This window comes from Tamandua tetradactyla (assembly GCF_023851605.1).
Source record: "Tamandua tetradactyla isolate mTamTet1 chromosome 22 unlocalized genomic scaffold, mTamTet1.pri SUPER_22_unloc_1, whole genome shotgun sequence".
Taxonomy (NCBI): domain Eukaryota; kingdom Metazoa; phylum Chordata; class Mammalia; order Pilosa; family Myrmecophagidae; genus Tamandua; species Tamandua tetradactyla.
In genome coordinates, this window is record NW_027518251.1 from 2,497,256 (window position 1) to 2,521,154 (window position 23,899).

Genomic DNA, 23,899 nt, shown 5'->3' on the forward strand with positions numbered 1-23,899 from the left:
GACTGTGACATCAACAAAATAGCGCGTGTCCTGTCCCAGGCGCTGTGCGCATGTGCAGCCATTGCCCACACTCTGGCTGTCCTAGACTGTGTCTCCACAGCAGGTGGCAGAGCCTCGGGATTCCTCGCAGGAGCAGAGGCAGGAGCGGTGCTTGGTGCAGGTCGCGAGGGGAGGCCAAGCCCCTGCAGGTATGTCCAAGGTCGCTCTGCGGGTGTCAGGCCAAGGCGGGGACAGCGGGGTCTCAGCAACTGGGTGGAGTTGGGCCTTGGGAGCTGCCACCATCTCCAGGGGTCGGGAAAGGGTCAGGTCACGGCCTTGGGAGGGGCCGGGTAGGGGGTCAGGGGAAGGTCGAGAAAGGCGTAGGGCGCAGCCTGAGGAGGGCCTTGGGCCAGGTTCCGGAGAGGGTCGGGGAAGGGTTAAGATGTAGCCTGGGGAGGGCCTCGGGTGGGGTCAGGAGAGGGTCAGGAAAGGGTTAGGGTGCTGCCTTGGGAGGACTTCGGGCCGGGGTCAGGGTAGGGTCGGGAAAGGGTCAGTGTGCAGCCTGGGATGGGCCTCGGGCCGGGGTCAAGGGAGGGTCATGGAATGTGTCCACACGACCTCCTGGGAAGAGCCTGGGGCGGAGTCTGAGGAGGGTCGGGACCCTTCCTTCTCTGGAGGTTTCATGCGCTGCTGCCGGGCAGACAGGTGAAGACCTGGGGAGGCCGCACAGGGCATGGACCCTCCACACCACGTCGGCGCAGCAGGTCTCGGTGCTGCTGCTTAGACGTCAGGTTTAGTGCTGGAGAGACTTTGGGCCAAAGCCAACGGCTGCCAGAAAGTGGGCAGCTGAATCTCTGCAAGCCTCAGATACTCATCTTTTAATTGAGTCTATTTTATCCCATGTACCACCAACAAATAACCTTCGTCATGCTCTGTATTAAATAGGGTAATATATAAAGTGTGATAAATTCTCAGAGGGGAGCTGCTTTTATTGCAAAGCATAATATTCTTTTCATTGTTGGCCCATTTAACCACACAACCATCCTTTGGATTGGTGTCACTGTCTCCATTTTAATAAAGCAGCTAAAAGTTCAGAAAGAGAAAGTGATTTGCCCAGAATTACCACATAAGCAGATAATAGGGAATTAGATTTTCATTGTTATATTCTATAGTCCATCCCCTTTTCCACACTAAAACACACAGTCTTTATTCCTGAGCACCACTGGGTCAGAATTATGGAGTGTAGTGAGCTAATCTTACCTCCTCAGAACCCAGGGGTCAAAAGGTAAATTAACATCCTTCCTCCTTCATCCCCCAACCTGGTCTCAAAGGACAGTTAAAGAGAACAAGGTAAATTGAAACCACAAATTGAGCACTCAGCATTAAGTTTTACTAGAGAACCTATTCAGGCCAAGGTTGGAGAGGAAAAATGGGACTTTTCTTAAAGATGAAAACAGGGACTCATCCATGCTCCATGTTATGAAAGTGATGTAATGCTTCTGACTGGCTGCTGCTATCTGGGTTTCCTATTAGTCTTTGTGTAAAAGCCCCAGGCTGGTTTCTGCTCATGTGTGGATTTCAGGTTCATGGCATCTAGTTGTTTTTGCAACATAGAAGAAGTTGCCAATTTGGGATTATGGTGCCCAGTTGTTATTTTAGTAGAAGTTAGGTTTTTGCCACTGTCAGCAGAGTAGATGGTCACATGAGAGTTCATTAAGGCCTAATTAAATTTTACACAAGGCCCAACTCATGGTTTGAGGGGACAGTGAATTCCAGAACACTGTATTAGATTTGTGGCAAAGACATAATATCAGGATGGTACATGAAAATGTATTCAAAGTTATCTAATTCCTCCTTATTTTAAAAATCATAAAATTGAAACTAAGTCTCTAGGTTCCTGAGTTGTGGAAGCTGAGGTAGACCTGAAGTCTCCAGGTCCACTGTTGTTTATCATACTGAAGTTAAAACAACCTTTTTGTAAAAGCGATTTTGAGAATCTGCAGTTTAGGGAGAAGAAACATCTCATTGTTGAGAGCTTTCAAAAGACGTTCTAAGCTTGTGAAATTTAGTATATTAACAGGAAAAATTGTTCTGGCATGTAACCTCAAAATCATTCCATGTCAATGACTATTTCTCTTCAATATCATTTGTAATATCAGTGTATGGTTCCATCATTGGATATATTATACACTTTGCTTAACTAATTATTCGATATTTATATTTTAAATTCTTTCATGTTATTTACTATAAACAGACATAATTTTTAAAGCAAACAGCAGGAAGTAAATGCTTCAATTTATTCAATAAAAATGTCCAGATTCATCAAGATTATGTCAGAGTCACCCATGGAGAGATGAACATTCATCATGGCCCTTCTTAATTGCATATGAAAAGTCAAAGATATTTTTTCCAAAGGTTTATTCTTTAGAAAAATGTATGGAAATTTCTCATAGGTGGTTTCTGGAGCTGCAAGATAAGGTCCTATGACTCCTGTCAGCTTCCCCTTCCCTGGCTTCATAGTTTCTACCTTTTCCCTGGAGCATCAGAAATGAGTAAATTCCAGGTGAGTTGTTTAACCCTCATTTTGTATCATAGTATGTGTGTATATTTTAGTAAATTTTATGAAAGAATGCCCATAAAAGTGAAAATAGTTAAAAATCACCTTCAGTGAAAGTATTGTTTAAATAGCCAGTAATTCCCAATGTGTGGTCTCTAGTCCCCAGGAACCTTTCCAGAGTTCTGTGAGGTCAAGATCATTTTTGTAATATGAAGATGCTAATTGTTGACATTTGTTTTAATGGTGCAAAAGCAGCGATGAATAGATTGCTGCTGTTGGGCATAAAGCAAGGCAGTGACACTATTCTTTCCTTATGTTTTTTTATGTAAAAATTTTTAATTTTTTGTGTAGCAAGATACACCATAAAAAGGTTAAAAATCATGTGATGATACTTTCTTATGTATACAGAGTATATCTTTGGAAAATATACAGGGAAAACTGTTAATGTTGGATACCTCCAGAGATGGGAACTGGGTGTTTGGAGGAGGATGTGAGGATAGTAGAAGGGTTGGAGGAAACACTTTTTGTTGCACACCCTTTTGTGAATTCTTATATTTGATTACTTCCAGAAGTCTCTGCTGAACATGCTGCAGATCATCTTCAGGATTAGCTGTATAGATCATGCCACAAGACTTATACATAGTAGCTCAAAAATATTTCTGACCTGCATCTATGATGGTCTTTACTTTTTTTATTTCTGTGTCTGGTATTTTTCTGCATATTGGTCTGTTTCAAGAAGTTAGCAGATATGATGGATCCCACAGAAGACTTGTTCTTCAGCTAGAGGCTTTTTTTGTATTGACTGAAGGCACACTGAAGATGGGATAGACACTGGACTCAGAAGAAACTGTTTTCTTGCTTTCACTAGGAGGATCCTTTGAAAGAAAATGCTTACTTTCATCAAGTTTACATTCTCTTGAAGGAACTGATGAATCCTTCATTAATTTTTCTTCATTTTTACTTCTTGAACTCAATAGCTCAATGGTCAGTTCCTTTCCTAGCAAACAAGCACTCTGGTACTTGCCTTGTCATAAAAGTTTTTCTTTCACTGACAGTCTCTAAATCAGAATCTTCAGTCACTTTTGATTTATTCTTTTGGGTAAATTCCAGTAATGATTTATTTTCCACAGACAATTTCTTGAAAGAGGATTTTTTTCTATTAACAAAAAATGTTGCTCCACCCTGGAGTGTAATTTGTTTTATTTTTTGGCTTAGAACTCAAGGAGCATTCAGATTATTTATAGATGAATAACAATTATTCTCTTTCTCCACAGATGGCTCAGAGGTCACTCTATTTTGTGAGAAATTTTTAGAATTCTTTGACACAGGCTTGATGCCCTTATAGTTTGGTTGGCACTTAGCAGTTAAACTCTTCTGTGTTTCTTTGTTCATCTCCTTGGACCAGATAGGTTTTACCTGTGTTTTTTTTCATCATGCTAGGTAAAAGTTTATCTTCATTATTAGTTTTTAGACAAGTGGGTCTACTCTCTTTTACCAGCTTTCTCTGTAATGGATTGAAGTACGACTTATCTTTGTTGTAAAAGGGTAGAGTGGACACAGCAGGTTTAAATGGTGAACTTTGATTTGCAGATGGAAATCTATTTTTTTAGTTGTTGGAAATTACGTATAAATCAGACTTGAAATGAAGTGGCCTTGTTGAAAACAATGCACCTCTTCTTCATTTTTGTCACTGCTTTGGAGAATGTGCTTTTTATTAGGTCATTGAAATATATTTTCAGAAAAGTCCAAAATTAATTTCTTTGATGGAATATCTGATAACAGATGATCACAGCTTGAAGAATATTATTTCCTTTTCATTGGGAAAGCTGCCATCTTCTAAGTTGAACACCTGTGACTCAGAGCCAGGACACTTCCCTTACGGTTTTTATTTTGCTTTTTTTATTAGAGAAGTTGTGAGTTTACAGAACAATCATGCTTAAGTACAGGATTCCAGTGTACCATCCCACCACCAAAACATTGCATTAGTGTGAAACTTTTGTTAGAATTGATGATAGCACTTTTTTGTAATTGTACTTCTTTTTAAATAGTAGTTAGCTTTGTTAGAATTGATGAAAGATTATTAAAATAGTAATATTAACTATCGTTCATCATTTACATTAAGTACATTTTTTCCATATCCCACACTGTTGTTAACACCTTGTATTAATTGTACATTTGTTATAATTCATGAACAAACATGCTTAAACTTGTACAATGAACTATAGTCCATGGTCTACAGTATGGTTCACTGTGTTATGCAGTCTGATCTTTGATCTTCTACTTTTTATTCTTGTAATGTATACAACATAAAGTTTCCCATTTTAACCACATTCACCCATAAAATTCAGTGCTGTTAACCACACTCACAATAACATGCTATCATCATCGCTGTTACTGGACAAAGGCAGTGGATTCTTTTGCCCAATGCAGCAAACGACCAATTTCTGAGATGCCTGGGTTTCAAAGAGAGAAAAAGTATATTGTAGTACTTCTGATTTATACTGTCAAAAAATGGGTGGGTTTTAGGATAATGAGCACCATGGCACAAGCTGATGTAATTAGAGGTGATCTAATTATTCATCATGCACAGATTGATTACATGCTTAGTCACAGAACATATGTAAGAAACTGGTGGCCTTAATATGCTGGGCATGATTTTTAGTATTTATAATGAAATATAGGAGACTTGTAAGTTGGAATCTAAGCTACTGTACATGTCAGGTGGGCCCATTTTGGTTTGATTCAGTTTTGGCTATCAAGATAACTTTGGACTTTGGGTAGATTACTTCTGATCTGGCTCAAGACCCTTCATTAGTAAACATTAGGGGTTGTCTTTATAAATCACAGGACTTGAAATCAGAAAAATGGATAAATGGGTCCAAGTGAAGGTTAATCACAAGGTTTTTACAATCACAAGGGTACAAAATAAAGGCCATACAATCTTTATCAGGGATCAAGTTAGTTGGGTAATGATTTCAGCTATTTCCCTCTGACTATTCCAATACACCTGAAAGCAAAAAGGAATTACTATATATTTATTCAGTAACCATAATCATCCCTTAAATCCTAACTTCTTGATTACAATCACCATCCATTTCCAAATCTTTATAGTCAACCTAAATAGAAGTTCTGTACAAATTAAGCATCAACTCCTTATTATCTAACCACAATCTATGGTAATCTAGATCTAGATATAGATTTATAGTCTAGATATAGATTATAGGTTAGCTGTAGGTATAGATTATGGTGTATATATATATATATATATATATATATATATATACTCTAGATTTAGTTATAATCTAAACATAAATTATATGTTATAATCTAGATATAGATTATATGTTAGATTTAGGTTACCCGGTAACCTGTAATCTAGATTCTAACTCTGTGAGTTTGTTTGTAACAGTTTCTATCAGCAAGATCATACAATATTTGTCTTTTTGTGTCTGGCTTATTGTACTCAGCATAGTGTCCTCAGTTTCATCCATGTTGTCACATGTATCAGGACTTCATGCCTTTTGATGGCTGACAAATACTCCACCATGTGTGTATACACCCATTTTGTTTACTAGTTCATCAGTTGATTGACACTTGGGCTGCTTCCATCTTTTGGCAATTGTGAATAATGACACTGTGAAATATTGATATGCAAATATCTGATTGAGTCCCTGCTTTCAGTTCTTCTGGGTATACCTTGCAGTGGGATTGCTAGGTCATATAGTAATTCTCAGTTTAACTTCCTGAAAAACTGCCAAACTGTCTTCTATAGCAGCTTCACCATTTTATATTCCCATCAGCAATGAATGAGTGTTCTTATTTCTCCACACCCTCTCCAACACTTTAAGTTTTCTGTTACTGTTTTTTTAATAGTAGCCATTCTAGTGGGTGTGAAATGATATCTCATTGTGATTTTGATTTGCATTTCCCTAATAACTAGTGATGTTGAACATTTTTTCATGTGCAGTTTTAGCCTTTTGTATATCTTCTTGGGAGAAATGTTTATTCAAGTCTTTTGCCTATTTTTGAAATGGGTTGTTTGTCTTTTTATTTTTGAGTTATAGGATCTCTTAATATACTCTGGATATTAAATCTTTGGACATAGATATGAGGGTCTATTTCTGAACTTTCAATTTGATTCCACTGGTCAATATGCCTATCCCTGTGCCAATTCCATGTTGTTTTAACCATTGTAGCTTTGTAGTATGCTTTAAAGACAGGAAGCATGAGTCCTCCAACCTCATTCTTCTTCTTCAAGTTGTTTTTGGCTATTCAGAGCCTGTTACTCTTCCAATTAAATTTGGTGATTGGCTTTTCCATTTCTGCAAATTTGGGCTGCTGGAATTTTGATATATTGTTGAAAATTCACCTGTTAATTTTTCAGATCTTTAAGGCAAGTCTGTCTGTTTTGTCTAAGTACTTTTTAAAAATTTGACTTTATTTTTTATTTTTTTTTGATTTTGTATTTTGTATGGTGGGGGTTACATTTCATTCTTTTCCATGTGAGTATCCTGTTATTGCAACACCATTTATTGAATTTTTTGTTTTGATTTTTCTTTGTTTACATGTTTTGCTTTGTTTTGTTGGGGTGAAGTGTGTGAGCCAGGAATTGAACCCTGGTTTCCAGCTTGGCAGGTGAGAATTCTACTACTGAACTACTCTTGCACCCCCCAGCTAAGTACTTTTAAAAAAAGAATGGCATTGAACATATTTTTGTGTGCTTATTTGCTATCCATTTGGCTTCTTTTGTAAGTACCTGTTCAAATCTTTTGTCCATTTATTAAATATCATTTTTCTTACTGTTGAGTTTTGAGAGTTCCTTTTATGTACTGAATATGCATACATTGTCAAATTTGTGATTTGCAAATATTTCCTCACTATTTGTGGCTTCTCTTTTCATTCAACAGTATCTCTAAGAGAATGAAAGTTTTAAATTTTGATTTATTCAGAATCTTCCAAACCATGAACATAAGTATCTCTCCATATATTTAGGTCTTCTTTAATTCCTTTTAAAATTGTTTGGTAGTTTTCTATATATTGATCATGCATGTATTTAGTTCTATTAATACTTAAGTACTTGATTTCTTTTGCTGCTCTTGTAAATTATACTTGTTTTTGTTAGTGTATAGAAATACTGTTCACTGTTTAAAAACACTAATCTCAAATTCTTTGACTTTGGTGAATTCACTTATTAGTTCCAGGAGTTGTTTGGAAGATTCCTTAGGATTTCCCTCATCATTAAATATAATCTATAAGCATATAGTTTTACCTTTTCCTTTCTAATCTGTATGCTTTGTTTTCTTTTATCTATTTCACTGGGTAGGATTTTACTTCCTCCATTCCAATATGTGTACTTTTTTCCCTTACTTATTTCACTGGCTAGGATTTTCAGTATGATGTTGAATAGAAGTGCTGCAAGTGTGCATCTTTACTTTTCTCCTTACCTTAGGGGTAAAAATTCAGCCACTCAGCATTAAATATGATATTAGATATAGAGTTTTTTGGTAAATGCCTTTTATCTGGTTAAAGAAGTTCCTTTCTTTTGCTTATTTTGTTGTGGGTTTTTATCATGAGGGAATATTAAATTAAAAAATGTTTTATTTTGAAATATGTTCACATTTACAGAACAGTTACAAAATATAAAAATTCCATACAGAGAACTTTGACTAATCCCATCCCCCAGATATCCAGATCCTCTAATTTTAATATTTTGCCACATTTGTGTATCATTCTGTTTATAACTCCGTCTATCTCTCCATCTCTGTCACTCTGCCTGTCTATTTTTTAGTCCATTTTCTGCAACATGTGCATTTCCTAAAAGTAAAGGTATTAATTTACATAACCACCTGAAGTACAATTAGCAAGTTCAAGAAAATTAATATTGATATAAAGCTTACACTCTGTGTTCTATTTTTTTCATATATCCTTTGAGCCTTTTCTCATCTCCAGTTAGACCACATCTAGGATCACATATTGAATTTAATTGTTACTGTCTGTTTAGTTCCTATTTCTTTTATTAAATTGTGAAAACACTGTAGAGCATAAGCTTTCCATTTTAACCACTCCCCAACATATTCAGTGGGATTAATCACATTCACAATATTGTGGTACCCTCACCACCTTCCCTTACTAAAACTTTCCAACTCCCAGATAGAAACTGTACACCCATTATGCATTAACTCTCCATTCCCCCACCCCTAGACACCTGTACTCTAAATTTGACTCTATTATGACCTTGTGTATTCTTGTATGTATTTTTTACAGTTAACATAGATCTTAAATTTAACATCGTAAATGTATAACAATCTTGTGTGCTTTGATTCCAATTCAACTTAAATAGTATACACAAACTTCCTTTTTCTCTCTGTCCTCCAATCTTTCTGTAATTCTTGCAATAGATCATGTTTATTCAAGTCCCAAGTCATGATTGATCATTAAATTTTATGCATTTGCTTTTTAGATGCTGTAGAAAGTAAAAAAATAGTTACAAACCAAAAATACATTAATACTGGTTTTTATACTTACCTGTGTTTTACCCTTACTGGAGATTTTATTTCTGGATACAGCTACAATCTATTGCCTAGTGCTTTCCTTTCTGTAGGATCTCTTATAGGGCCATCTAGTGGTGATGAATTTTTTACTTTTGCTTATGTGGGAATGTTTTAATCTCTCCCTCTTTATTTAAGGACTTTTTCCAGATGAAGAATTCTTGGTTGACAATTTTATGCTTTCAAAATGTTAAATATGTCATCCCATTGCCTTCTTGCTTCATGGTTTCCAGTGAGAAACTGGCACTTAATCTTACTTAGGCTCCCTTTTGTGTGATGTATTGCATCTCTTTTGTGGCTTTCAGAATTCTCTTTTTCCTTTGCATTTGGCAGTTTGATTATAATAGTCACAGCATGGATCTATTTTGGCTTATGCAGTTTGGAATTTGTTGGGCATCTTGGATGTGTATATTCATATGTTCATTAAATTTGGGAAGTTTTAATATATTATTTTTTCAGTAGTCTCTCTTCCCCTTTTCTTTTCTTCTGGACTACCACAATGTGGATATTGGTTTGCTTTGTGGTGTCCCACAGGTTCCTCAGGCTCTGCTCACTTTTCTTCATTCTTTATTCTTTCTTTTCTCAGACTGAATGATTTCAATTACCTTATCTTCACATTCATTAATTGTTTCTTCTGCCAGCCCCATCTGTTCTGGAACACCTCTAGGGAATGTTTAAATTTCTGTTATTTTGTTCTTCAGTTCTGTTTGGTTCCTTGTCATAATTTTCATCTCTCTATGGATATTCTCCTTTTGTTAGTCTTTTCCTGATTTCCTTTGCTCATTGTCCATACTTTTTTTCAGCTCTTTGAGCAAATTTAGAACTGGTTTCTTGAAATCTTGTCTGGTATATCCCAGGCCCAGTCCTCCTCATGGATGGTTTCTAATGTTTTAATCTTCTCCTTTGCCTAAGCCATTGTTTCCTGTTTCTTTGTATGTTTTCTTTTTTTTTATTAATTAAAGAAAAAAAAGAAATTAAACCAACATTTAGAAATCATTCCATTCTACATATGCAATCAGTAATTCTTAACATCATCACATAGATGCATGATCATCATTTCTTAGTACATTTGCATTGATTTAGAAGAAGAACTAGAAAAACAACAGAAGAAGATATAGAATGTTAATATAGAGAAAAAATAAAAAAATAATAATAGTACAAAAAAAAAAAAGACAGACAGACAAAAAAAATACCAATAGCTCAGATGCAGCTCCATTCAGTGTTTTAACATGATTACTTTACAATTAGGTATTATTGTGCTGCCCATTTTTGAGTTTTTGCATCTAGTCCTGTTGCACAGTCTGTATCCCTTCAGCTCCAATTACCCATTATCTTACCATTTCTAACTCCTGCTGGACTCTGTTACCAATGACATATTCCAAGTTTATTCTCAAATGTTGGTTCACATCAGTGGGACCATACAGTATTTGTCCTTTAGTTTTTGGCTAGACTCACTCAGCATAATGTTCTCTAGGTCCATCTATGTTATTACATGCAGTAAAAGGTGCTGTGGGTCCTCCAACCCTGGAAAACTCTCGCCGTGGGGGAGGCTCGCCAGCCAAAGTGGCCTGGAAGTGTGCCAGCCGGCCCAGGGATCCGAACATGGGGAGGGTCGCCAGCCCCTGCAGCCTGGGAGAGCGCCCGTCTGAATCTCCTAGTTGGCCAGGGCGCCAAGCGTGGCGGTAGTACACCAGCTGCTGCGGCCCAGGAGAGTGTTCCGTTCCCAGCCAGACCGGGAAGTCATGTGCTTGGAAGGGACCCGGGTCACCGTTCTCCACAGCCTGGGGATCTCCGATCCAATTTTCCCAGTTGGTCCAGGGGGCCACACGTGGGGGGCGCACCAGCTGCCATGGCCTGAGGGGACCGCCTGTCCAATTCCCCCAGCTGGCCCGGAAAGGAGGAAGGGAGGGACTCCAGCCGCTCGCCGCCCCGGCCTGGGTAAGCCCCCGCCCCTCGGCGATCTCACCGGAGTGGGTTCTCACAGCCAGTCAGCCATTCCAGGATGGGGTACGCTGTCTTCTTGATATCCGTTGCAGCTCCAGGAGCTGCTCTGTATCGTCTCCAGTCCCCCAGCAGCTGTTCTGGAGGAGGAACCAAGATCCGCACATCTTACTAAGCTGCCATCTTCTCCGGAAGTCCCTCTTTGTATGTTTTCTAATTGTTTGTTGAAACTTGGACATTTTGGTATTTTAATGTGTTATGGCTAGAATTTAGGTTCTGAGCTGTCTAAATTATATCAGCTCTTGTTATCACAGAGCTTTCCTTGACTTTGCAGGATAACTTGTTCTGGTGCTTTCCTTTGGGTTTATCCATACAGTGGATTTAGAGAATAGCTCAAGGCCAAAGTTGAGTGGCTTCCCTTATCCTGTCTATTCATTATTCTTGCCTTGGGCATGTGCTTGTGGTCCAAGGAAGTCTCCCATTTACAAAGATATGAATGTCCCCTCTAACCTAGAAAGCAGTGTGCGTATGGTCCCAGGCATTGTATTGTATGTCCTGAAGCTAGCAATCCTTTATCCCAGCAGCCACAAATTGACTATTCTACAGCTTTCTGTAGAAGAGTTCTGAGAACTGCCTTCTACATACAGGGCAAGTTCTGAAATGGTGAGTCTGCATCAGGTGTCCTTATTCAGTCCCTAAGGCTGCTACCAGAAGTTTGGCACAGAATACTTGTTCCAAGTTTATGCAGGACGGTTATGTTGCTACCACAGAACCAAGTCTAGGAATGAGGTAGAGAAAGGTTGGGGGAGGGGCTAATCAGGGTGCCCTGAGATCCTACCATTTTTAAGTTGCCATTCTCTTCATTCAGCACTCATCCTGTTATGAAATCTTTTAAATGTTTTCTGGGCTTTGAGAAAGATATCTCTGCAAGTTTTTACTGACTGTTCAGATTTTCTATGGGAGGAGAGAACCCTGAAGCTTTTCTCTCTGCCCTCTTGATCAGGGCAGGGTTTGGAAATCAAATTTTGCTAAATGCATTTTCTGCATTTATGGGTCTTTGTTCTGCATCTTTTGAGATGATGTATGTTTCCTTTAGTTTGTTAACACAGCCATTTACTCAGGGCACTAACAGCAGGGCAACTGGCATCACCCTGGCCAACTGTAGTCATCACAGTCATTGCTTGTCACAGTGTCCCCCAGGGCAGTGATAACTTAGCTCCATTCTCACTGTTAAATAAAATGAAATGGTTGCCTGCACTGGGGGCCCTTTTTGAGAGAGGATGTTCCAGAAGACAAAAACAATTCACCTCCAGGGGCTCTCTGAGAATATGGAACAAGGAAATATATCCTACAGAATTACAGACAAGCAACAACTGGTGATAAGCCAGTTGTGGTCCAGGAGAGAGAGCTATCAGAATGGAGGAGCCCACCACATCAGTCACTGTATACCTGCTGCTCCCCACTCCACTGTGGAAGATCCTCTCCCCTAGGTAAAGTAGAAAAGGAAAGCCAGCCCATCAGAGCATTTCTTCACTTGCTTCCTCATCCTCACTATTTAAGCATAACTTTTCCACTATCTCAGTTGAGCTCCCTTCTACTTTCTGAATGGGTTGCTACCCAGTTGATGAATCTCTCAATAAAGCACTTAGATCCTAAGATGGAGAAAAAAATGTTCTTTTAATGCTCTCTTCCCTCTCTGCCTTTCCAGTGATCTAGTGGTGTGTGTGGAGGTGTCAGGACAGTAGAGACAAAACTGTACAGACAGCAGTCTTTCCTCATTTGGGTAGGGGCAGCCACATCCCACCACAGGGGGTGAGGGAAGAATGGGATCTGGGAGCAGTGGAATGGGGTGGCCCCCTGAACACAGTCACTTGTCACATGGCCTCAGCACGCAGCAGCTCCGTAGGCATGTTTGATGGTGCTTTCTCAGCAGCCATGCACCTCCTGGGGAGGGAACTGACTGAGAGCCTAAAGACCTGCCCAAAGCCCAGGAAGAAGGCAATAACCTGCTCACTGCCAGTGACTGGAGGGCCCCACATAATGCATCACATACTAAACAATAAATCTTGGACTTCTTCCTCAATCTGACTCTGCCCCAGGCTTCCTAATATGCATGTAGTTACTCTACTCCAAACTCTAGAAGTTTCTTCATCCTTTATCTCCCTGCATAGAGTATCATCTACTCTATGTGTCCCGATACCCATGGAGCAATTTCTTCTTTCCATCTCTTTTTCCCTCCCCAACCCCTCCCAACCACTAGTTTATTTTCTGTCTTATAGATTTAACTATTTTGAGTATTTCATGTTAATTGATTCATATAATATGTGGCCATTTATGTTTGACTTCTTTCACTTAGCATGTTTTCACGTTTCATCCACACTCTAGCATGTATCAGTACTTCGTTCCTTTTTATGGCCAAATAATTCTTCATTGTATTTATACATCTCATTTTATTTATCCATTCATCAGTTGTTTCTATCTTTTAGCTATTATAATAGTGTTGCTGTGAGCATTTGTGTAAAAGTGTTTGTGTACCTCTACCATTTTTGTTTTGAAGTCAAATTTCTAGGTCATATAATAAATCTAAGTATAGTTTGTTGAGAAACTGTCAAGTAGTTTTCTGCAGAGAATTCTAATTTCCCCAAACTCTTTGTCACCAGTTGCACATTTCCTATCCTGCAGGGAAATTCTGAGTCTTGCTACAAAGGCCACTTTGCAGCAACTGATGAAAGGCAGATCTAATGTATCAGATGGAACCCAGCCATGGTCTACTGACTGTGAATGGATTGAAGGAGGATTTATAACTGGGACTACAGAGAAAGGCCAGTACTTCCAACTTCTGTTGCAGAACTTCCCCATAATCTTTATTATTATTATTATTATTATTATTATTATTATTATTATTATTATTGCCATTACTATCATATATTCTGTGACAGTTAACTTATAGCTAAACAAACAAATGAAACTTGAAAAGAATGCAAAATTAATGGTAAGTCTCCTTCCTATCCCACTGCTTGGACCTTCAGCTCTATTCCACTCTTAGACATCACTTATCAGTTTCTTGTGTCTCCTTCCATAGATGTATAATTTACATGTAAGCATAAGCCCATGTATCATTATACATTCTATGTCTTGCACATTTCAAGATTTTGCTTTTTATTTAAATTATTGTGCAGCTCAATTATGAAATTACATTTTCTTAGAGATAATTCCATACCTGTACATATAGCCCTATAGGAAAAATCTCATGAAAAATCCAAGCCAGGGTTTTTTTGGAAGTGAAAGGAGGTGGTGTTGCTCATGGCAGGATGAGGATATAAGCAGCGCTCCCCAGACAAATGGGTGCAACACACTCCTAGATCTACCAATCCTTTTAACAGCTATATCCATCATCCAAAGCATGAAAGTAACTAAATTTGACAGATTTCTAGAATGGTTGCTGATTTTGTTAGTGCAATAAATATCCATGAATGTATGCATTTGCATACATACAACAGTATGAGAACATACTGTTCTCAGTGCCTAATGTGTTACATCACTGATTCTTATAATCCCCTTTGATGAATCTCTGCAGTAGGTACTGATATACTCCTTGGGTCACAGATGAGGCCTCTGAATATTCCAAATATGAGAACAGACCTAGGTCTTATTGTTGGTGAGTCAGTGGACAAAGGATTAGCCAAAGGCCCTGCATGCCTAAAATGACCAAATATCCCACTTTGTCTGGACAGTCCTGGATTATGCCTGTTGTCTCAATTATTGATAATTATTGCACTTTCATTTCTTTTTTTTTGGCATGGTCAGGCTCTCAGAATTGAACCCAGCTCCAGCATAGCAGGCTAGAATTATGCCACTGAGCTATGGTTGCACTACCCTCCATTTCCATTTGAAAAAACTTTTTATTGTAGTAGCATATACACAACTTAAATATCTCCTTTTACCCACTTGCAAGTATACAATTCAAAGGATTAATGATGTTCACAATATTGTGCTACCATCACCAATATCCACTATCCCAACATTATCATCATTTCAAACTATGCATCCATTAAGCAATATTCCCCAACCTATAATCTACTTTCAGTCTCATTTTAGGTATTTCATATATGTGAGATCACAGAGTATATGGTTCCTCTCTTGGATGATTTGTCTTCATTCTCAAATTAGAATTGGCAAGAACTGCATTGATTCTCCATGACATAGAATGGTGTCTGCAGGCTGTCAGTGTTTGGCACATGCTGGTGAATAAGTGAAGTAACCAAAGAATGGCTTTGAATAAATTATTATCTTCTAGACTATCTCAGTCCAATTCCACTTGAAACAAGACAATGTTCATGGTGCCCACTCACAGTCTATGTCTCATTCTTTGAAATGAAGAGTGGAAGATTTGGTCCCTTTATCATTTTTCTTCATTTTTAAAACAAATTCTGCTTTGCAGAGATATCATTTCATATTGCATTACTGGATTCTGTTTTCTGGTATTTTAACTAAATTTCCCATCTATATTCACAAATAATTGAAATATGCCTTCTATCTTTATTTCTAGAGGGCACAGTGTTTCTAGTACACCCCACTTCATTTTACTTCTTTCTTCTTTTTTAAAATATTTCTTAATAATACAGAATAAGAGAAGCATAAAAATACACAACCACATACCATTATTTATATTGAATAGTTTCAGTTAGCTGTATCTGCTTTCTCATATTTCTTTTAAAATAATATTTAAACCAGTAAGGTTTCAATCCTTAGCACTTCAGTAGGCATACTTAAAACTAAATAAACTTTTTCTTACTGCATTCTTACTCATATTACCACAATCATTGGACACACCTATGGGATTATTTTCTCAAACCAGAATCCAATAAAGGACTGTGGATTGAACTTAGTTATGATGGCAGAGCCCAAGTACAACACACAAGCATGGGGAGGCACTGGAAATGCCATCACTTACAGAACAACCCTCTCCCATGGTTTTATAACAGATAGGCTTTATTAGCAAGCAGGCATTTGAAGAAGTGGATCAGAAGGGTGATGGTCGATGTAGTCCTGGGTTTATTGTGCATGCACAGAATGTGGCCCTCCTGGGTATTCTGCACATGTGCTTCTCTGCCATTTTATGGGCTCCCCTTATGGGCCTAAAGCCATGGGGGAGGTAATCTGGGACATTCCCAGATTTTTTCAGTGACTTCAGGAACCTGGTTCTCACTGATGAGGAAGCAGACATCAGGGCTGGGACAAAGGAGGGAGTGACCTGCAGAGTTACTGGTGCAGGCAGCCCCAGAGGGCAGGCTAGAAGATGCCACAGTGAGACCCCAGGTATGTGTGCATGAGGCTCAAAAGGGAGGAGTGGTGGGACAGGGGACCAGTGTGGACTGTGTGGCTGTGGATTCTGCATGTTCTGCCCATGTGCTGGGCAGGCAGCCCATCCCTGAAGCCTCATAACGAAGGCACATATGCATGTGTGACATTGTGCTGCATCATTTGTGGACAGGGCAGGGCTATGGGGAGAGTGCTTGTGCTAAGTGTGTCCTGCGCTGCTGTGGGGGCCAGGGCCTGTGCTTTTAAGCCTAGGATTCCTGTTTTGAGAAAGGAGAGTATTAATACTTCCTCATGGGGGTGCTTATAGAACTGAAAAACAAAGGCACATTGTGGTCTGTATAGCTCTATTGTAAAGTGGTATAAAACAAGAATCAGAAATATGAATTAAGTATAAATAACTGATTAAATTAATATATAAATAAGAGCTGATTCAGAACAGTGAAGTGATATTCTCAGGTAAAACAACTCTTCTAGTCTACCAAAACTGTCAGAATGCAACACCGCAGAGATGGATTGGCTTTTAATTAAAGGGGATTTATTTAGTTAAAAATACAGTTCTTCAGAGGAAAGGCTGCCAATTTTCAATTGAGGTTCTTTCTTACATGGGAAGAGACAGGATGCTCTCTGCTGGCCTTTGCTCCAGGACTCTGGGTTGCAACAACTTGCCCTGGTGATTCCTGTCTGCACCTCCAAAGGCCTGGGCTGAGTTGTGAGTGCTGGGATGAGGTATGCTGAGCTGCTTGGGCTGTGCTATGTTGAGCTCTCTAATTTAAGCCACTTAAATCAAGCATCATTCATTGCATCAGGCATGCCTCCTAGCTGACTGCAGATGTAATTAATGACAGATGAGCTTCACATACCATTAGCTCATGTCCACAGCAACAAAACTAGGTACCTTCACCTGGCCAAGTTGACACTTGAACCTAACTACCACTACAACCAAGCCCTTGAGGGCATTAGGATTAAAATCTATATCTGTTTTGCTCCAAATCTCTAGCTCTTCTTAACCTACCTACTGAAAACCCAATATCATGTGTTAAACCCAGCATTCAACACAGGAAGATTACCCAAGATCTGCAAAGAGATAGCTGTGAAGCATGCTTGGTGTTCATTGTACTTTAAGCCAATTTCTAATATTTCTTGGTCTTTCCTCAGAGTTCTTGAGTCAGATTGGCCCCTGGGCTCCTCTCACCCTGTCTAGTTTGTGCATTCAATGGCCCAGTTTGAGTTTATGGAAGATGCATTCCAAGATTCTATGGGACAGTGAGTTCCAAGGGCTGCAGATTTGGGGTCCTGCATGATGGTAAATTAAAAACATATATATTTTTAGTGATGAAACATAACAACACATAAACATGAACGTTCTTAACATATGAACATTCTATTATTGGTATATAATCAGTGACTCACAATATCATCACATAGTTGTATATTCATCACCATGATCATTTCTTAGAACATTTGCATCACTCCAGAAAACGAAAATAAAAAGAGAAAAGAAAAAACTCATACATGCCATATCCTTTACCTGTCCCTCTCATTGACCATTAGTATTTCCATCTATCCAATATATTTTAACCTTTGTTCCCCCTATTTTTTCTATACCCCCTACCACTCCCTTTCATTGATCACTAGTATTTCAATCTACTCAATTTATTTTAACATTTTCCCCCATTTATTTATTTTTAATCCATATGTTTAGTCATCTGTCTATACCATAGCTAAAGGGAGCATCAGACACAAGGTTTCACAAACACATGGTCACTTTGTGAAAGTATGTCATTATATAATCATCTTTAAGAAACATGGCTACTGGAACACAGCTCTGCAGTTTCAGGCACTTCCCTCTAACCTCTCTAATATACCAAAAACTAAAAAAGGATATCTATATAATCTCTAAGGATAGCCTCTCAACTCTGTTTGAAATATCTCAGCCACTGATACTTTATTTTGTCTCATTTCTCTCTTCCTCCTTTTGATCAAGAAGTCTTTCTCAATCTCTTGATGCTGAGTCCCAGTTCACTCTGGGATTTCTGTCCCATGTTTCCAGGGAGGTTTACACCCCTAGGAGTCATGACCCATGTAGAGAGGAGGAGGGCAATGAATTTGTTGGCTGAGAGAGTGAGGCTACATCTGAGCAACAAAATAAGTTCTCTGGGGGTGACTCTTAAGCCTAATTTTAAGTAGCCTTAGCCTATCCTTTGCAGGGATAAGTTTCATATGAACAAACCCCAATATTGAGGGCTCAGCATATTGATTGGTTCTCTCCACTGTTTGTGAGAATATCAGGAATTCTTCAAATGGGGAAGTTTTCTTGCCATTCCCCCAAGGGGACTTTGTAAGTACTTCTTTATTCACTGTTTAAATTTCTTTGAAATTTATTGGGGCATCACACTGGACAAACCTACAAAACCTCTTGCCCTATTCAAGGTTCCATGTACTTATGGTGTTCAGTTAACCTGTCCATATAAGTTATATTAGGAAATGCACTAGTCAAAATATAAATTATATAGCAAATAAACATTTTTTGCTTTAGTCTCACACAGAAGTTGATGTTTTAAAATATGAATGACCATATAACTAAATATGAATTTGTGCTTTTGTCCCAAGCCCTGATTCCCATGTAACAAATCAAATCCTGTGACATAAGAGGAAAGGAACCACTGAAACAAAATCCTACCAAGAAGAGAAACTGTGGCATCTGCAGAGTTTCAGAGTAGAGACAGTCCCAGAAAGGGGTAGATCCTGGAGCTGCAAGACCAAGCAATTCTTTATCCCCTGGGTAAGTAAGATGTTACTAGATTCATAAGTCATCAGATTGTGGCAGTGGATGTTTTGGGTAAATTTCAGAAACCAGAGGTGAGCTAAGTCTGGAGGACAATGTCCTATTGTTTGCTTTGACTCAAACTATTTCACATCAGCATTCCCCTGTTTAATACATATAATTGGCTTTAAAATGCTGTCTTTTAAAATATATACAATGCCTTGATTAATTTGATTGTTACATTGGTATAGTTAAACAATCATTTTAAATATGTAACTTTGCATTCTCTTTATATTTCAGTGTAATTTACCAATTGAGTGAATTTTATATTAAGGATAGATTATGTATGTTTGAGAAAATGTGAACTGCATCTTATTTGATTTATCCTTTAAAGAGTAAAGTTTCCTGCATATTAAAAAAAAACTAAATGCAGATTTGTTTGAAAAATTGGAGGAAAAGAAATAACATGGAGAAGAGTTATTCCAAATGCTTTATGTGGCTCCATGACTAACCTTACAGTAGCTCTCTCAGCCACAGTGTGTTTTTCTCCTCTTAGTACATAATTGGTGAGAAAGAGGCAAGGAGGTTAAGATGCATCTTCAGATACACAGATGAGGTCTAGTGACAGGCGAGTACTAAAACTCAGACTTCCAAGCTCTAAATGAACTTGATTATACTTTATATGGTGTGGGCATAAGTAATCCAGCTCATTTTAGTTACTCATAATTTTCCTCATGACATGAGTGGGGTACAACTATCAATACTCAGCATCAAGCATCCTGTACTGAGCTCTGAGCTCTGTCAGCCAGGATATATATATATATAGATATAGATATATATCGAGAGAGAGAGAGAGACTTTTCCTTATGTAGAAGTCATATATATGTATATAAGGAGACTTTTCCTTACATAGAAGTCTCTAGTAATATGGATAAAGACCAAACCTCAGATGGTGTCAGATGGGCCACACTTAACTGAGAATATCATCTTTACAGGTCCTATTTACAATAGGTTCACATCCTTAGGAATGTGGGCTAAGATGAAGAAGACATTAAAACTGGGGCACATGGTTCATTCTGTCATAGTAGTCAATCCCCACCTCCATCCCTACAAAGACACTGATGCCCTGATATTTTGATCACCCTGGTGTACTGACTTGAAAGGATCAGTGTCTTAGATAAGTCATGTTTTAAACCTGATCCATCTTGTGTAGACAAACATTTCTTTTAATCCCTATTCAGTATGTAGGTTGAAAACTTGATTAAATTTTCTCTATGGAGATGTGACATAACCAGTTGTGGGCATTAACCTTTGATTAGAGGGATATGTGACTCCACCCATTCCAAGTAGATTTTGATTAGTTCACTAGAATCCTTTAAAAGAGGAAACATATTGGAAAAAACTTAAGAGCCACAGAGCCCACATAGCCAGAAACCTTTGGAGATGAAGAAGGAATATACCCCAGGGGAGCTTCATGAAACCAGAGGCCTGGAGAGAAAGCTAGCAGATGTCACCATGTTGGCCATGTGCTTTTCCAGTGGAGAGAGAATGTTGTCAGCCTTATGGAACAAAGGTATCTTTCTCTGGATGCCTTAGTTGAATATTTCTATAGTCCTTCTTCAATATTGGACATTTTCATGTCCTTAGAACTGTAAAAAGCAACTTAATAAATACCCCTTTTTAAAAGTCATTCTTTTTTTTGGAATATTGCATTCTGGCAGCTTGTAAACTAGAACATCTGGTTATGCAGGAATTAGCTCATGTAAATTTGAACTCCATTGGGCAGACTGAAGCTTTCACTCCAATGTAGGTTTTGATGAATTCCCCAGGAGGATCTGCCTGGCTGAAGTGGAAATAGAAATTCTTTTTTCTGACTGCTGAAGGCTCAGTTCTCCATTGAAGGCCTTCACCTGATTAGAGGAGACTTCTCCCATGGCTAAAGATAATCTCATTTGTTGGTTGTAGATATAATCAGCCATCAGTGCAATCAACTGGCTCATGATTTAAATCCACAAAATCTTCTAGTAACAGTGATTGCTTGAATAATAAATAAATACCATGACTTAGCCAACTTTACACATGGGGTTAACCATCACACTTCACCCCTTTTCAACTTGATAGACATACATCACCTTAAAGCACAGATATTCTCTAAATATGGTAGTCTGCATTCACCTAACATAATTCAGCTGTCCTGTGTAGAACAAGAAAGCACAGCAACTCATTCCCCAAAGGAGGGTTTAAGTCCTCATTGACATTCACACTTAAATTTGGTATAATGCAACCTAATATAATAGTTAACAAAACTTATATGATAACAGGATGATAGGGCAGAAAATAGACATATTTTATGTGTATATATGAGCATAACAAAAGCAAGAAATTCATAATGGCAATATTCATGTTACAGTATTCATTTGTGTAACTGGTCATATGGTTGTTGATAGTGTTTATAACTACCTTCTTCCACTATGCATTCCACATTTCCTTTGCCCTCACCAAACACCTCAGATGAACATAATATTTTTGGGGGGGGGGTGAATCAAAGCTTCATTCTATTTTTTTTGTGCAGGCCATAGTTTTATTGGATACTATTATCTTATATTTTTATGCTTTTGATATATTCAATACTTAGAGGTTTTCATGATTTGGGAAACTGTAGAATTTTTAAAAACTATTTATTATAAACAACAAACAAACATACAAACATTCTTGACATACATTATCAACATCAATCAGTGGCTCACTGAGTTGCAATCAGTGACTCACAATATCATTGTATAGTTGTGTTTTAATCACTATGATCATTTTTTGAACATTTGCATCACTCCAGCAAAAAAAATTAAAAAAATAAAAAATTAATTCATGCCATGCTCCTTACCCCTCCCTCTCTTTGATCACTGGTATTCCAATCTACTCAATTAATTTTACCCTTTGTTTCCCCTATTATTCATTTCTTATCCATATTTTTACTCTTCTGTCCATACCCTAGATAAAAGGAGCATCAGACACAAGGTTTTCACAATCACACAGTCACATTGCAAAAGCTATATTATTATACAATCATCTTCAAGAAACATGACTACTGGAAGACAGCTCTACAATTTCAGGTACTTCCCTCTAGCCACTCTAATACAGCATAAATTAAAAAGGGGATATCTATATAGTGCATAAGAATAAACTCCAGAAAAACCTCTCAACTCTGTTTGAAATCTCTTAGCCATTGACGCTTTATTTCGTCTCATTTCTCTCTTCCCCCTTTTGGTGGAGAAGGTTTTCTCAATCCCTTGATGCTGAGCCCCAGCTCAGCCTAGGATTTCTTTCCCAAATTGCCAGGGAGTTTATACCCCTGGGAGTCATGTCACAAATAGATGGGGGTGAGGGCAGTGAGTTTGCTTCCTCTGTCAGCTGAGAGGCCACATCTGAGCAACAAAAGAGGTTCTCTGTGTATGACTCTTAGACCTGATTTTAAGTAGGATTTGCCTCTCCTTTGCAAGAATAAGTTTCTTAGGGGCAAACCCTACAATTGAAGGCTTGGCCTATTGATTTGGTTGTCCACACTGCTTGCAATAATATCAGGAATTCCCCAAATGAGGAAATTGAATTTTTCCCCTTTCTCCTCATACTCCCAAGGGGATTTTTCTGTAAAATTTTTAGGTATATGTCTTCCTTTAGACAAAAAATGAAATCATTAAAGCACATTAAGTCACCAAGCAAATACTTCAAGGATAAATTGGACTAAAGATTTCTTTGGCCACAAAGAGACAGGCACCAACCCTCATGCCTGAAAAGAACAATAACCCCTAGTATTTACTCCAAACTTACACAGTTTTGCAAAGCATCCAGAACCAAAATGACCTTGAAATTTTTCCATCTGGACAAGTACAGCAGGGATTAAGGAATAAAACATATCTCATTTCATATCAATGGAGGGATGCCTAGCAAAAGAGTGGAATTCTATACCAATTGTATTTGGGTCAACAGTTTTAAAACAACTCTTAAAGACCTCTAATGTACTACTGGCTTTAATATCAAGAAAATGCATGTTAAAAGATCTTAACAATGGTACAAATTAAAAACATAAGGTTAACCACTGTCCCTACTGAGCATATATTTTGCATATAAATCATAGTAGCTATCCATTCTACATTCTCATTATTTGGTAAATATTATTAAATATAATTTTATTGAGATATCTTTGCACACCATAGAATCCATCTGTTGTGGTTATGGACATTTGTCAACTTGGCCAAGTTGTGGTACCTGTTTATCTGATTAGGCAAGTGCTGTCCTGTCTGTTGCAATGAAGACATTTCATGGAATTAGATCATGATCATGTCAGCTGCATCCACTGATGATTCCATTTGTAATCAGCCAAAGGCGAGTGTCTTCTACAATGAGTGATGATTAATCTAATCATGGGAAGCCTTTTAAGGAGTATTCAGAGGAGACAGGTTCCATTCCTGCTTCAGCAGGTGAGCCTTTCCTGTGGCATTCATCCAGACCCTCCTTTGGAGTCATTGGCTTATCAGCCTGCCCTGTGGATTTTGGACTCTGCATTCCTGCAGTCATGTGAGACACTTTTATAAATTTTATATTTGCAAGTGTTCCCTATTGATTCTGTTTCTCTAGAGAACCCTAACTAATACACTATCCAAAGTATACAATCAGTGGTTCACAATATCATGTAGCTGTGCATTAATTACCTGATCAGTCTTAGAATTACTTAGTATTGCTCCAGAAAAAGAAAAAATACAGTGAAAACTCCAAACATCACAAAATCTTTAC

At 38.2% G+C, this 23,899-nt stretch overlaps 1 long non-coding RNA gene and 1 pseudogene across 5 annotated transcripts in view; one reads left to right on the forward strand and one right to left on the reverse strand.

The window, feature by feature from the left end:
• The first annotated feature begins 33 nt into the window (after positions 1-33).
• Positions 34-23,899, forward strand: part of LOC143672914 (uncharacterized) — a 64,508-nt gene continuing 40,642 nt past the window's right edge. For 2 of the 5 annotated variants that reach the window (XR_013170101.1, XR_013170103.1), the window contains exons 1-3: positions 34-188; positions 2,433-2,542; positions 18,958-19,129. This is a non-coding gene — a long non-coding RNA (uncharacterized LOC143672914). Of the gene's footprint in view, positions 189-2,432; positions 2,543-13,707; positions 13,848-17,502; positions 17,651-18,957; positions 19,130-23,899 lie in introns of all 5 variants that reach the window. The other 3 variants (XR_013170102.1, XR_013170104.1, XR_013170105.1) reach the window with 3 other exon arrangements.
• LOC143672881 (N-acetyltransferase ESCO2 pseudogene) lies at positions 2,908-4,919 on the reverse strand (annotated as a pseudogene).